The sequence below is a fragment of the Panthera leo genome, chromosome A2 (assembly GCF_018350215.1).
Source record: "Panthera leo isolate Ple1 chromosome A2, P.leo_Ple1_pat1.1, whole genome shotgun sequence".
Classification (NCBI taxonomy): Eukaryota; Metazoa; Chordata; class Mammalia; order Carnivora; family Felidae; genus Panthera; species Panthera leo.
Genome location: NC_056680.1, coordinates 90,762,318 through 90,779,199, shown reverse-complemented (window position 1 = coordinate 90,779,199; position 16,882 = coordinate 90,762,318). Strand labels below are relative to the sequence as shown.

The following is a 16,882-nucleotide window of genomic DNA, read 5'->3' as shown; positions in this document are numbered from 1 at the left end:
GTATGTTAAAAAAGAGATATGGGGGGTGCGTGGGTGACTCAGTCGGTTAAGTGTGACTTCAGCTGAGGTCATGATCTGGCAGGTTCATTCTAGCCCCACATTGCTTCAGATTCTGCCTCCCTCCCTCTCTGCACCCATGCGTGCTCTCTCTCTCCCGCTCTTTCTCTTTTTCTGTCAAAAATAAGTAAACATTAAAAAAAAGATAGGAAAAATATGTTCAAGAGTAAAATAATACAGTGAATATGAGCTATTTACAAGGAAGATATCTGAATCTCTTAAAAACCTTCTTCATCCTAAATGAAACACACACTTTAAAAATAATAAGTCAGTTCTAATTTACCAAACATTATTTCAGAGAGGTTTCCACATCTTCCTAAAAGCAAAACTGAACCTCTACTATCTACTGCAAATAGCACCTACGAAAATTTGTTTGGAAAAAAAAAAGTCACTATTTTCTATGCTATTCTAGGAACTCCCAGAGAAAATCACAACGGACTCTAAACTTAAAAAAAAATGTAATGTTACCAATAACACTAATATTAACATATTCAATAATCATATGCATTAACTGAAGTAATCAAAACTATTCCATTTGATTCCCCAAATATTAACTGTAGCTATAGCTAAGCAGGACTATGAATTATTTTAATTTTTTGTTTATGTCTGTCTGGTATCCAAAATTTCTAAAATAAACACATATAATTCCAACAGTGAAAATAAAACAAACGCGATTTTATAGATAAGAACCATCTGAGCAACTGTATTTATGTGGTACGTGAGGCAGATGGTGTTACTGTTCTCGGAGAACGAGCACATCTTAAAAAAAGAACTATCCTAGGATTCTGTGGGGCATAAAGGGCACCTCAATCATCCCTGGGATCTTCACACATAGTAAGCTTCTGGTTGTAGGTGAAAGGAGAAAGCTTAATTGATAATAATAAAGCTTTATGGAAAGAAAGGGTAATCCTTCTATTTTCAAGTATTTGAAAGAAGTGGGAGTAGGGCATTCCAGTTAGTCAGTTGCTAACACATTCCAATCCCCATGAAACCCCAAGAAAGAACAACTATTTGAATACCTCTCAGCCTCATTACCTCATTACCATTCATTTTTAACTGCTGGCTCTTCCCAGTTAAAACCCAGGCTATCTATCACCAAACTCTGGCTTTTTTTTTTCTTCTTGTAATTCCTGAAGACACACCTTACTCTTCATTTCCATATCTACCATAGATCATATTCTCCCTGATCTAAAATTGACTTTTGGTAAGCCCCAGATTTTCTACTGTATCAAATACAAACTTTCTCCCCCTGGATATCAAGATCTTCCACAGTCTCCTCCCCACCTCCCAGACAATGCCACACAAGTCCCCAAGGACCCACCTGTACTCTATTCATGCGCAATTCTCTCTTCTCTTTAATTCAACAAGCTGTGTGCATTCCAACTTTTTTTGTGGCTTTCATTCATCACTTCTGCAAAGTGCCATGATGAACCAGACCCTTGGATACTGAGTGATCTTCACCAAGGCCATTTCCCAGAAATGGCCCTATCCATCTTTCAAGATGTAGATCAAACTCCTCCTTGTATCAATCCCTGAGGGCTGTCATAACAAAGTGCCACAGACTAGGTGGCTTAAACAACAAAAATTTACTTTCTCAAAGTTCTGGAGGCTGGAACTACAAGATCAAGGTATAGGCAGATTTGGTTTCTCCTGAGACCTCTCTCCTTGGCTTTTCACTGGATCCTCACATGGCCTTTACTCTGTATGTGTGCATGCCTGGTGTCTCTCTATCTCTTCTTTTTTTTATTTGAGAGAGAGAGAGAGAGAAAGAAAGGGAAAGAGAGCACGAGCAGGGGAAAGGCGCAAAGGGAGAGGGAGGGAGGGAGGGAGAATCTCACTCCATGCTGTGCATGGAGCCTGATGCAGGGCTCCATCCTACAGCCCTGGGATCATGACCTGAGCTGAAATCAAGATATGGACACTCAACCAACTGAGCCACCCAGGTGCCCCCCTCTCTCTCTTCTTGTAAGGACATCAGTCATCCTGTATTTAGGGCCCACCCAAATGACCTCATTTAGTCTTAATTACCTCTTTAAATACCTCATCTCCAAATACAGTCATAGCAGGGGTGAGAGCTTCAACATATGAATTTTGGAGGAAACACAGTTTAGCCTAAACACTCCTCTTCTATGAAGTCTTCCCAACCCTTCCAAGCCTCCTCCTCTTCTCCTCCTCAATACTGTTCAATTTGATATGAGGGCCTCAGTACTGACCAGCATGGGGTACTCAGTAAGTATTTCCTGACTAACTCATTTGAGGGTTTATGAGTCACCTGGATACAAAAATGAGCAAAAATTTAACAGCTATAAATTACCTGCTTATAGAAACACACTCCTTCCATCAAGGTTGTTCTTAATGCCATTAATGTCTTTCCTTTTGTCTAAAAGCTTTCAGAGTTTCCTGAAGTGCTAACAACCGTGTTTTGGAACAGGCTGAGGAAAGCTCAGCTTACCAGAATTGATGTCTCAATTAAAACCTCTCTTCCCTCTTCCCTCCATTCTTTCTTGGCATTTACTGTTGTCAACAGGGAAGAGGCCCCATGTTATTCATCATGGCATCATGATTCATTGTAGGGATCAAGATAATATAACCATTCTTTCTTAGCAAGATACTCACTGTTTATATTAATTTCATCTAGTCCCTATGTTTTGTTTTTCCTGTAGCTTCAGTTTATATCTGGTATCTTTATTGATCTCATACATGTCCCAAAGAGAAACACATTACTTAAATTCAAAAGAAAATCTATTGACAGCATGTTTAACTGCTATTTAGTAAAAAGAAAAAATTGCATTATTGATAGTAATAGGAACAAGTATATATTACTATTGTTGTAATGCAAGGCAGGCTTCCTTAGACTGTATACAGATTGATTCATTCAACAAACATATTCTGAGAATCTACCAAGCGTTAGGAACTATTTTGATCTGGTAGACAAGGTAGTGAAGAAAACTGACCATGTTTCTCTGTTACTGGAGCTTGTTTTCAAGTGGAAGGAGAAAGTGACAAATAAAATGACAGAAAATTAACAATAAAAAATAAAATTGGAAAATAAATACACTATTCCCAGATTTAATAAAACAAGGTAAACAGGTGACCAGAATAGATGAGATTCTAGGTGGTCCTGGAAGCCTCTCTGAGGAGGTGGCACCTGGGAGACACATAAGTGACTAAAAGGAATCTATAGCAGATAGAATAATGGCCCTAAAGAGGCCCAAACTCTAGCTCCCGGAACCCATGAACATACTACCATACATGGAAAAAGGGAGCTTGCATATGTGCTTAATTTAAGGATCCTGAGATGGATAGACTAGCCTGGATTATCCAGGTGGGCCCAATCTAATCACAAGGGTATTTATAAAACCAGAGTCTTAGAAGGGTCAGAGTCAGAGAAGGAGATGTGATCATGGAAACAGAGATGAGAATAAGGTGAGGCAAAAGCCACGTGCCAATGAACATTGGAAGCCCCTAGAAATTGGAAAAAGCAAGAAACATTTCTCCCCTAGTGCCTCCAGAAGGAACATACTCCTGCCAACACCTGCACCTTCGCTTTGTAAGACCCATTCCAGGCTTCTCATCTCTAGAACTTAAGAAAATTAATTTTTGCTGTTTTGTTATATTAATTTTGTGGTAATGTAATGTGTGGTAATGCTGTAACAGCGGCAATACGAAACCAATACAGCATTCAATGGCAATGTGCCTGAACATTTAGAAAAGGGGTTCAATAAAGAGTTGATTTCACCAATGGTTCCATGTCACTCTCCTCCATGGCACTCACATTGGAAGCACTGATACCCATGAAGGCATAAGGATCAAACTCCAAACATCAGACTTTCCCAACCAAACCCAACTTGCAGTGGTGACCACGACAGTAAATGTTGTCCCTGTATTCTCTGTGACCTTCTATCATTCAGGAACCTGCCTTCTCCATGTTTGTTTAAAAACCAGGCCAAAGAAAAGAAACATGTTTATGTCTTTAGGTTATCTTGGAGAAATAATAAATTAAGTAGAATTACACTGACTTCATGCTATATTAACAATGCAGCTTCTTAGCCAACACCATCAAAGTGAGACAGAGTGGGTCTCAGAAAGTTAATCTTAGACCCTGCCTTTTTAGTTCAAAGAAAAAGAAAATGTTTGAAACAAGAGAACCCATACAATATCAGGATTTTCCCTTTTTTTTTCAGGAGCGGGTTGGGTAATTCCTAACGCACATTGTCAAAGAAAATTTCTAATATTTATTAAGTTTAATTTGAATGTAAAAGGTAGTAATTGCTCCCAGAGATATTTTTTAAGTTTATTTATTGATTTTCAGAGAGAGAAAGAGTGCCTGTGAGTGAGAGAGGGGCAGAGAGAGAGGGTGGAGAGAGAATCCCAAGCAGGCTCCACTCTCAGCGCAGACCCCGATGCGGGGCTCAAACCCATGAACCGTGAGATCACACCCTGGCCGAAATCAAGAGTCAGACACTCAACCAATTGACCCACCCAGGTGCTCCTGGCTCTCAGGGATGTTTTTAAAATGTAATTTTGCAGAAATGCCTTCTTTCAAATTACTACATAAGAATGATTTGTGATTTTAAAAACTATTAATCAAACACTTCAGTATCATAGAATAATATGGAGAAAACCCTTAAAGCTCATATAATACAACACCCTTATTTTACAAACAAGGAAAGTGAGGCCAGTGTGGGCAAAGGTCATTTGCAATGTCACGCTACTTGGCGGCAGAGACCATTCCCATCACACTTCATCCTGGCTTCCATTCTGCAGCTTGGAGGTGCTCGCAGGTTTTACTGGGTTCATATGAGTAATCATTTTTTTTTTAATTTTTTTTAATGTTTATTTATTTTTGAGACAGAGAGAGACAGAGCATGAATGGGGGAGGGTCAGAGAGAGAGGGAGACACAGAATCCGAAACAGGCTCCAGGCTCTGAGCCATCAGCCCAGAGCCCAACGCGGGGCTTGAACTCACGGACCGTGAGATCATGACCTGAGCCAAAGTCGGACGCTTAACCAACTGAGCCACCCAGGCGCCCCATATGAGTAATTATTTAAAAAAAGAGCATTTTGGGGTGCTTGAGTAGCTCAGTTGGTTAAGCGTCTGACTTCAACTCGGGTCATGATCTTGCGGTTTGTGAGTTCAAGCCCCGCGTCAGGCTCTGTGCTGACGGCTCACAGCCCGGAGCCTGATTCGCATTCTGTGTCTCCCTCTCTCTCTGCCCCTCCCCTGCTTGCACTCTGTCTTTCTGTTTCTCTCTTTCAAAGATAAATAAACATCAGGGGCACCTGAGTGGCTCAGTCAGTTAAGCATCCAACTTCAGCTCAGGTCATGATTTCACGGTTCGTGGGTTTGAGCCCCGTGTCAGGCTCTGTGCTGACAGCTCGGAGCCTGGAGCCTCCTTCGTATTCTGTGTCTCCTCCTCTCTCTGCCCCTCCCATGCTCATGTTCTGTCTCTCTGAGTCTCTCAATAAATAAATGTTAAAAATTTTTTTAAATAAAAAAGGAGCATTTTTAGAGCCATTAAAATGCTCTAATGAGCTTTTTTAATATATATGAAAAGAAAACTTAAATAATGAAAAGCAGTGTTTAGAACTTTTTCATCAGAACAGTCAATAATGTTACCACATCTGACACAGAGCACATGTTCTGAGGCCAATTTGATTACAACCTAAGAAATTAAGAATTAGTTTAAAGTAGGTATCTCTTAAGGAAAAAAAAATTACATAGGTATGGTAAATTGTGTGAGCGTATGTGTGTGTTTTCGGGACTGAGAGAAGCAGTGAGGCGGACATTTATAGAAGCTGTGAAACAAAAGATTAAGGGGAAAACATGCAAAGATATAAAATAACTATCCAGATGGCAAGAAAACTTCATAAATCAATAAAATTACATAAGGATAATTTTAATTTCAAATTTCAAAAATGAATCACAGAATTTTAGGACCAGAAGAACCTGATATAAATTTCCAGATTGAGGCCTATTTATTATTCATGGCTAAGAGCTGAAATTTAAATATGAAGTTAACATAGCCCCATGCTCCTGTGCATTTTGCCTCTCGGCAGCCTTTTTCTCCTGATATCTCCTGGAGCCAATGAACCAGGGCCAACCTATATAACCCAAAGATCAAATAAATACAAAGGAACTTTTGAAGACTGCTTTATTCATAACCCTTTTTGAAAGCTAAGTTGACGCTAAAACTTTCATGGTAGAATTGGAACTCTGACACAAAGAGAAAGACAAGGTAGTCTGGGTGTTTAATTAAGCCCAACTTGAATGAATCAATGAATACCAATGGGTGGGAATATTCCCAATCAAATGGCATTGTGCAGCACAATAACTGTGAAAGTAATGAACATTATTAAAAAGAAGTCTTTAATGCAAGTAACAGAATCTCTGGCTTTTCTGCATCCTACATACTTCTTTGCCATTTGATTGCTTCAACTGAGTTTTTAAAAAAATGCAAGTGTAATTCCTGGCATCTAATACACCTTGAGCTCAGTAAAAAACAAAATACCAATAATCACTTGCATATATTATCCCTTTTTTTCTACAACAGAAAAGGCCAATTGAAAAATGACCATCATTTCACTGTAGTTACTCCATTGCCTTGCATGGACTTTGGACAAAACAGCTCAAAGAGACACATCTAGTAACCTTAAGATTCTTCATTCTACAATTTGTTGTGGCCACATGAACAAGATAGTTTTCCCCTGGCTAGTTAGTTAAGATATGGAAATAATTTTATGAAGTAGAATTCTGTGAGAAAATAACATGAGTAAGCCTAAAGTGTAGCCAATTCCCATGATCTTGCCCTCCAGATGAACTTGCTCTCCAAATGAAATGCCTGTCCTTGCACTGACTTTATTTGACGTGAAAATTTTTACAATCAATGTAAATATGTTCAATTGATGTGACATACCCTTGTTTTGAGATGGATGACCCAAGGATAGATATGATGCCATAGAAATCTCTGCACCTAGAGTACCTCTAGGTGAAGCCGTATATACCACACACACACACACACACACACACACACACACACACACAAACTTTAGAAACAAGGCTTTCTTTAGATGAGTTTTTGAGAGGCATTCTCTGAATTTACCTTGCTGAAGTGTCCAGTTCTGGTGGCACTGAACACCCTAAAGTCTGTGATTCCCTGGCAGCCACGGGCCCTTGTCTCCAGTAGCCCCTCTGCTCCGATAAACTGGAAGCACAGAGACTATGCTGACACAGACACCAGCTCGATTTTCCCATCTCCATTCAGGAAGTCAGGCAGCCTCATTACCTATTTATGCTCCAGCTATCTTCTGATACATCAGTCTCTCCATCATTTTGGCCATTAACTGCCCATTACTAGGCATTCATTTAAGGTCTGAACAAGAGACGCTTATTCGTATAATTTTGAAGTCAAAGCAGATCTTTAAGATCTTTAGTAGCCAGAGAACAATATAATACGTAGTCATATTGAGCTGTAATTAAATCTGAGTGCAAGAAACCCCAATGTTTGGATGCAACAAAATCAGCAGACAAAATGAGCAGACAAAAGACGAATCAGTCTTGAAAAATGGATACTCTTCCTGAATGAAAAAGGCTTGGGAGAAAGATGACAGGGCTTCCAGGCCCCACTAGTGACTTGATATTTGATTTAAGAGTAGAGTTATGAAAACTTTCTATACTTCATCTTGCTTCTCCCTAAATGTGAAAGGGTATTAATTATAGAATGCTGTGAGAAAAATGCTTTAAAATTTTTGCTTATGGACAAAGTATATAAAAGCTGGTTACAAAGAATAATCTAACTACTGAAAGCTAAACAAAAGACAGGTGAAAAAAAAAAGCAGAGGAGGGAAAATGAGTAGGTAGTTAAGCTATGATGTTATCAAATGAGTAAGTAGTGAGTTCAGCTCTAAATCAGATCATTTGAAAAGCAGCCTTAGAGAGAAGGGTTGTGTCTGCCAGCTGGGTCACACTCTCTCCTGGAGGCAACATCGGAAAAAGGCCAAGTCCAAAGAATAAACTTAAGGATGGTGAATTCATCACATCAAGATTCACTTCACTCAGTTCTGGTATGTCAATGGACTTTTGTCTGCTTGCTTGCTTAATTTCATCTTCTTTACAAAGACATTAGAGATGTCTGAGAGTTATGTCTCATTTCCACTAAAAGGCCAGCTCCAAGTGTCCAAAGAAAGCAGAATCAGAAGTAACACTGAACAAAATCCCATGATGAATACCCGGAACATAAGAATTCCATAACATTTCCTTTGAGAAACAAATTCTCATGGGATAAAAAGGGTTTTTCTCTCCTAGAACTAAAGACTGTAACTAAACATAACTCCAGAGGGCTTTCTGCTCACACGAAAACATAAAAACATAAACTTATACATACATATACTAAACTTTAAAAGGACCAGATTCCTCATTTGCCAACATATCTCAACTGTCCAAAAGTTTTCCAAGAACATAGTGAAGAAATAATCAAGTAAAATATCACAAGAACAAAGCTCCTGCTTTAGAGGAAAAAAAAAAAAAAAGACAGTAAGTCTCTAATGACAAACATATTAGAAAGATGCTTTTTTTTTTTTCCACAGAAACTTGGCAGGCCAGAAAGGAGTGGCGGGATATATTCAGTGTGCTGAATCAGAAAAATATGCAACCAAGAATTCTTTATCCAGCAATGCTGTCATTCAAAATAGAAGGAGAGATAAAAAGTTTCCCAGACAAACAAAAATTAAAGGAGCTCGTGACCACTAAACCAGCCCTGTAAGAAATTTTAAGGGGGACTTTCTAAGGGAGAAAAGATGCAAATATATATAAATAAATAAATAAATACCAAAATCGACAAAAGATTAGAAAGGACCAGAGAACATCACCAGAAACTCCAACTCTACAAGCATCATAATGGCAATAAATTCTTATCTTTCAGTGCTCGCTCTAAACGTCAATGGACTCAATGCTCCAATCAAAAGGGTAACAGAATGGATAAGAAAACAAGATCCATCTATATGCTGTTTACAAGAGACCCACTTTAGACCTAAAGACACCTTCAGATTGAAAATAATGGGATGGAGAACCATCTATCATGCTAATGGTCAACAAAAGAAAGCTGGAGTAGCTATACTTATATCAGACAATCTAGACTTTAAAATAAACACTGTATCAAGAGATGCAGAAGGGCATTATATCACAATCAATGGGTCTATAGACCAAGAAGACCTAACAATTGTAAACATTTATGCACCAAATGTGAGAGCACCAAAATATATAAATCAATTAATCACAAACATAAGGAAACTAACTCATCAATAGTAATACCATAATAGGAGACTTCAACACCCCACTCACAGCAATGGACAGATAATCTAATCAAAAAATCAACAAGAAAACAATGGCTTTAAATGACACACTGGACCAGATGGACTTAACAGATATATTCAGAACATTTCATCCTAAAGTAGCAGAATATACATTCTTCTCCAGTCCACATGGAACGTTCTCCAGAATAGACCATATACTGGGACATAAATCAGCCCTAAGTAAGTACAAAAAGATCAAGATCATACCGTGCATATTTTCAGACCACAACGCTATGAAACTCGAAATCAACCACAAGAAAAAATTTGGAAAGGTAACAAACACTTGGAGACTGAAGAACATCCTACTAAACAATGAATGGGCTAACCAAGCAGTTAAAGGGGAAACTAAAAAGTATATGGAAGTCAATGAAAATGATAACACCACAACCCAAAACCTCTGGAACACAGCAAATGCAGTCATAAGAGGAAAGTATATAGCAATCCAGGCCTTCCTAAAGAAGGCAGAAATATCTCAGATACACAACCTAACCTTACACCTTAAGGAGCTGGAAAAGGAACAGCAAATAAAACCTAAAACCAGCAGAAGACAGGAAATAATAAAGATTAGAGCAGAAATGAATGCTATCGAAACCAAAAAACAGTAGAACAGATCAATGAAACCAGAAGCTGGTTCTTTGACAATATTAACAAAAGTGATAAACCACTAGCCAGTTTGAGCAAAAAGACAAAGGAAAGGACCCAAATAAGTAAAATCAAGAATGAAAGAGGAGAGATCACAACCAACACAACAGAAATAAAAACAATAATAAGAGAATATTATGAGCAACTATATGCCAATAAAATGGGTAATCTTGAAGAAATGGACAAATTCCTAGAAACATACACACTACCAAAACTGAAACAGGAAGAAATAGAAAATTTGAACAGACCCATAACGAATAAAGAAATCGAATTAGTAATCAAAAATCTGCCAAAAAACAAGAGTCCAGGGCCAGATGGCTTTCCAGGGGTTCTACAAAACATTTAAGGAAGATTTAACACTTATTCTCTTGAAACTGTTCCAAAAAATAGAAATGGAAGGAAAACTTCCAAACTCTTTGTATGTAGCCAGCATTACCCTGATTCCAAAACCAGACAGAGACCCCACTAAAAAGGAGAACTATAGACCAATTTCCCTGATGAACATGGATGCAAAAATCCTCAACAAGATATTAGCCAACTGGATGTAACAATACATTAAAAAAATTACTCACCACGATCAAGCGGGATTTATACCTGGGATACAGGGCTGTTTCAATATCCACAAAACAATTAACGTGATTCATCACATCAATAAAAGAAAGGACAAGAACCGTATGATCCTCTCAATAGATGCAGAGAAAGCATCTGACAAAATACAGCATCCTTTCTTGATAAAAACCCTCAAGAAAGTAGTGATAGAAGGAGCATACCTCAAGATCATAAAAGCCATAAATGAACAGCCCAGCACTAATATCATCCTCAATGAGGAAAAACAGAGAGCTTTCTCCCTAAGGTCAGGAACAAGACAAGGATGTCCATTCTCGCCACTGTTATTCAACATAGTACTGGAAGTCTTAGCCCGTGCAATCAGACAACACAAAGAAATAAAAGGCATCCAAGTCGGCCAGGAGGAGGTCAAACTTTCACTCTTCACAGATGACATGATACTCTATATGGAAAACCCAAAGGATTCCACCAAAATACTGCTAGAATTGATTCATGAATTCAGCAAAGTTGCAGGATATAAAATCAATGCAGAGAAATCAGTTGCATTCCTATACACCAACAATGAAGCGACAGAAAGAGAAATCAAGAAATCGATCCCGTTTACAGTTGCACACAAAAACATAAAATACCTAGGAATAAATCTAACCAAAGAGGTGAAAAATCTACACACTGAAAACTATAGAAAGCTTATGAAAGAAATTGAAGAAGACACAAAAAAAATGGAAAAAGATTCCATGCTCCTGGATAGGAAGAACAAATACTTTTAAAATGTCAATACTACCCAAAGCAATCTACATATTCAATGCAATCCCTATCAAAGTAACACCAGCATTCTTCACAGAGTTAGAACAAATAACCCTAAAATTGGTATGGAACCAGAAAAGACCCCGAATAGCCAAAGCGATCCTGAAAACTAAAACCAAAGCAGGAGGCATCACAATCCCAGACTTCAAGCTATACTACAAAGCTGTAAACATCAAGACAGTATGGTACTGGCACAAGAACAGACACTCAGATCAATGAAACAGAACAGAGAACCCAGAAATGGACCCACAAACGTATGGCCAACTAATCTTTGACAAAGCAGAAAAGAATATCCAATGGAATAAAGACAGTCTCTTCAGCAAGTGGTGCTGGGAAAACTGGACAGGAACATGCAGAAGAATGAACTTGGACCATTTTCTTACACCATACACAAAAATAAACTCAAAATGGATGAAAGACCTCAATGTAAGACAGGAAGCCATCAAAATCTTTGAAGAGAAAGCAGGCAAAAACCTCTTTGATCTTGGCCGCAGCAACTTCTTACTCAATAGGTCTCCAGAGGCAAGGGAAACAAAAGCAAAAATGAACTACTGGGACTTCATCAAAATAAAAAGCTTTTGCACAGTGAAGGAAACAAACAGCAAAACTAAAAGGAAATTGACAGAATAGGAGAAGCTATTTGCAAATGACATATCAGATAAAAGATTAGTATCCAAAATCTATAAAGAACTTATCAAACTCAATACCCAAAAACAAATAATCCAGTGAGGAAATGGGCAAAAGACATAAATAGACACATCTCCAAGGAAGACATCCAGATGGCCAAATGACACATGAAAAAATGCTCAACATCACTCATCATCAGGGAAATACAAATGAAAACCACAATGAGATACCACCTTACACCTGTCAGAATGGTTAACATTAACAACTCAGGCAACAACAGATGTTGGCAAGGATGAGGAGAAAGAGGATCTCTTTTGCATTGTTCTTGGGAATGCAAGCTGGTGCAGCCACTCTGGAAAACAGAATGCAGGTTTCTCAAAAAACTAAAAATAGAACTACCCCACAACCCAGCAATTGCACTACTAGGCATTTATCCACAAGATATAGGTATGCTGTTTTGAAGGGACACATGCACCCCCATGTTTATAGCAGCACTATCAACAATAGCCAAAGTATGGAAAGAGCCCAAATGTCCATTGATGGATGAATGGATAAAGAAGATGTGGTATATATATACAATGGAGTATTACTCAGCGATCAAACAGAATGAAATCTTGCCATTTGCAACTACGTGGATGGAACCGGAGGGTATTATGCTAAGTGAAATTAGAGAAAGACAATCATATGACTTCACCCATATGAGGACGTTAAGAGACAAAACAGATGAACATAAGGGAAGGGAAACAAAAATAATATAAAAACAGGGAGGGGACAAAACAGAAGAGACTCATAAATATGGAGAACAAACTGAGGGTTGCTGGAGGGGTTGTGGGAGGGGGGATGGGCTAAATGGGTAAGGGGCATTAAGGAATCTACTCCTAAAATCATTGTTTCACTATATGCTAATTTGGATGTAAATTTTAAAAAATAAATAAATAAATAAATAAATAAGTACATTAAAAAATTAAAAAAAAATTTTCAATATTGGTCACTCTGATGTATACCTGATACTTATAGGCTATTGTATGTCAATTATACCTCAATAAAAAATTATTTTCAATTAAAAAAAAAAGATGCTTTTTCACCTGTAACTTAACAGTCACCCACCAAGGGCTTTCTTTATTAGGACACCAAATGAGAGAATTCCAGAGATAAGAATTCCTGCAAAAATATTTCATTTTTTGGTGGTTTCTCAAATAGCTAGAATGAAGATTGGTATGAAGAACACACTAGTTATCTTACTCACCAGAACTATGAAGGAAAGGAACAAAGTCAAATTGTGTGAGAGAAATAGAGAAAACATTACCAGCTATCTCTGAGGAAACCATGTCTCAAGACCATGGAATCTTTCAATGCATGCATACATTAGAATATAGCAAGAATCTGCTAGAGAGATTCAGTAAGACATGAATCTGCCCCCCTCCCTCCAAATTCTTAAACTGAAGGGCTTCCACATACTACTAGCTGGTGTCTCCAAACTGCTTTGAAGGATAACTCTGTACCTTTAGGTTAAAGGAAAATGCAAAGAATCCATCCATGATGACGCATATTTGAGAGAAAACTCAAATACACAATAAGAAAACTGCCGTTATGTGTGCTGCATTACATGTATCTGGCCTATAATCTTGCTGGGATGCTAACTTCAAAAGCATCTAAATCTAAATAAATTAAGTAAGTACAATTTTTCAGACATGTTATAAGGAAAAATCAAAGGGGTACCCTTATTATAAGGGTAATGAAAGAAACTCTAGAAATCACCTTTTTAAAAATATTTTATTTTTAAATAATCTCTATACTCAACACAGGGCATGAACTCACAACCCTGAGATCAAAAGTTGCACACTCTACTGACTGAACCAGCCAGGTACCCCTAGAAATTACTTTTACTTACACTTCTATTATTTATTGGAGCCAGTCATTATTAGCCCTGGAAATAAATAGGTCATTCTTGTCACCTAATACTTAGCATGAAAAACTTCCCCTAGAAAAGTGAAATGCCTTTTAAAAATACGTTGACTGTAAATAATCTCTGAAAGTAGGAAATTCTAAAAGATACTGTTATTAAGACAGACAGAAAAGCTCAACAAATCAAGTCACATTATCCACTGTACATCCAAATAATGCTTGCATGCACACGTTTCTGTGCATGTGTGTATATGTTATGGCAGGGAAATCTTGTAACCAACTGTAACCTAGAAAATAATTACTACTTGCAACAAGCCAACTCTATAAGCTGATGAGTCTGACTCTGAAAAGCCCAAATAGAAGGAACAACTGCTCCCCTAAAAGAGGGAGATAGGACATAGATCATCACTAAAGGGTCTTCTAGATTAGGACAAGCTAACAAACAGTGTCTAATGACATAAAGTCAGAATCAAATGTAGAGTATCCCTTAGCCCTAAAATGCATCTTCACACACGAAGAAAAAAAACCGAAACATAATACTGGAGATTTCCAATTTTTTATGAATTTGTGTCTAAACCAGAAAAGAAAGAAAATCCTTAGTCTCACCACTGTTTTCTTCACTGGCATACACTCAGCTCTTGCTAGACACAACTTCAGGTCAAAGGCATGATAGAATTTGACTACCTCTATGTAAGACACAGAAAGGATAAACCAATAGAGTCACAAGCAGCCATGACCTCATTAGGGTGGGTTGGTGGAGCCTGGGAGTCACCAACTAGAGGAGAGCCATTTTTTTCTTCCCTCTGTGTAAACTCTTGGCCTCAACCCAGGAGCACACACTGGGCTGTTTTTAATGTTCTATACATGACCTAGGTCTCTATGCTGCTCATGTGTTTTGATATAAAGCTGAACAAACTCTCTAGCTGTTGCCTCTACCGGAGGAAAATTAAAGCATAATGAGGGCTTTGTGCATCTCACATGCTGGGTTGAAGAAAGGATTCCTACAAGACATCTTGATTCTCTTTTACAAAGGAAAAAGCCATTTTACAAAGGAAAAGTCCATTTTGTGACAGTTTTTTACTGGTTGTTGCTCTGAAGCAAATGAATACTTTGAAGTAATATGGATTTCACTTTTCAATTAATTTATTAAATGATAACATAAAGGAATTTATTCACTTCTGAGCAGTGGGTCTGAACTATGCACACTGAGTTTCTGGGAAGCTGCCTCCTGGCATGGACTCCTGAATGAAACGTTCCCCAGATCAGCATCCTCAGCAAACTGCCACTGATCCATCCCCTTTGTCCTTCTCTGCTCTTCCCTGCACGCGTCTACCGCCTCCATACCACCTCTGCATCCTGAACCCTTTCCGTGTGCACAGGGACGCCGTGAGAACCAGAGAAGACAGTGAGGAACTCACAGTCTGCATCCACAGATTTCAACTGTCTGCAAAGACATTCAACTACTATGTAAGAAAATAATATAATCCAGCATGAAACTGTTTCATCCTCAAGACTTTCCCTCTGTTTTAAAACTGTGAGCAGTTTCTTATGAAAAGCTGCAGAGGGTATTGGCTAAGACTCTAGATTCTAGAGCCAAATTTACTGTTTCAAATTCCACCTCCCCCCCTCTTCCCCCAAGTTAATGATCTTGGGCAAGTTATCTAAACTCTGTGTGCCTCAATTTCTCCACTTAGTAAATGCGAACAACAGTACCAACCTCAGGACTGCTGGGAAGATTGAGTATATGTAAGGTGCACAGAACACTCTAGCTTTATCAGGGCTACTTATGACTGCACCACATAAGCAGCAAGAGTCTGAATATGTGCAAACAGAATTTTGTATTGCATCCAGGGCTCGGAATCGTTCTTGCTTACCCTCTGTCACGTCCAGATGACAATTCCTCCGTCCCTGTCTCTTGATGTCCATGCCTTGCAGCTACATCACCCTGCATTTTCATCTCTATTCCAAGTGCCTATGTATTCCCAACACTTAGCACCTTTCTTGGCACAAAGGATGTGCTCGCTTATGAATGTAAAATAAACCTGACAACTGTTACCTGACAATAACATAAACAAACATTATTTTGCAAATTGTAATGATCCAAAAATGGGAAGGAGTTCTCAGGAGTATAACCATAATGAAGGCTGCTTTCATTGGTATAAACTGTTTTATTGGCTTCTTTTAGTTCTCTAGTATTTACAAACATTTATCACTGTTAAAAAGGGTATAACCCTTACCAGCATGTGCTTTCCACTGATGGTCCTTAAAATTACTAATCTGTATTTCTGTGCCCAATTTATTCAACTAACATTTGTTCATGAGGGTGGTAGTCATTTGGTTACATGACTTAAAATATACATTATCTATAGGACAGAGGGAGAAAGATGGAACTTTTGAGTTTTAGGGAAGCTCAATGACTTATGTGATTCATTTCTCACCTGTTAGGAAACAAATATCCATTCAAAACTATTATGAAAAAATGATTGTTGAGCCTATTTTATTATAAGTTCTTGAGAGAGTTCCTCAACCGCTATTTGTGGTCTGTTCCAATGCTGAATCATCTTATTTTCCCTCTTACATAGCTAACAAAACTCTCTTAATGCAATTTAGGCCCATTTTCTCCATTTGTGAAGCAGGATATGTTCAAAGATGGGTTGGAAGTATGCCTCTCATCTCTTAGGCAGAGTAGACATCATGTGCCACTTTGTAAGCTCTACAGCAGGCTAGCACTATCTACCAACCACACACAATAAAATACCTTGCGCAAAAGTAAACCATAGCCATCCATGTACTAAACATAACAGAGAAGTACATTTAACTACATGGAAGTGATACTGCCTTGCAAAGAAGAATCCAAATGCATTATATTGTGGGGAGATGGAGGGGGGTGGATTACATTCAAACCCCAAAGTGAAAATTTGTATGGTCT

General features: G+C 38.2%; 1 protein-coding gene across 16 annotated transcripts in view; it reads right to left on the bottom strand.

Moving 5' to 3' along the window:
* Positions 1 to 16,882, bottom strand: part of ADAM22 (ADAM metallopeptidase domain 22) — a 242,406-nt gene that overhangs the window by 202,229 nt on the left and 23,295 nt on the right. The window lies entirely within an intron of this gene.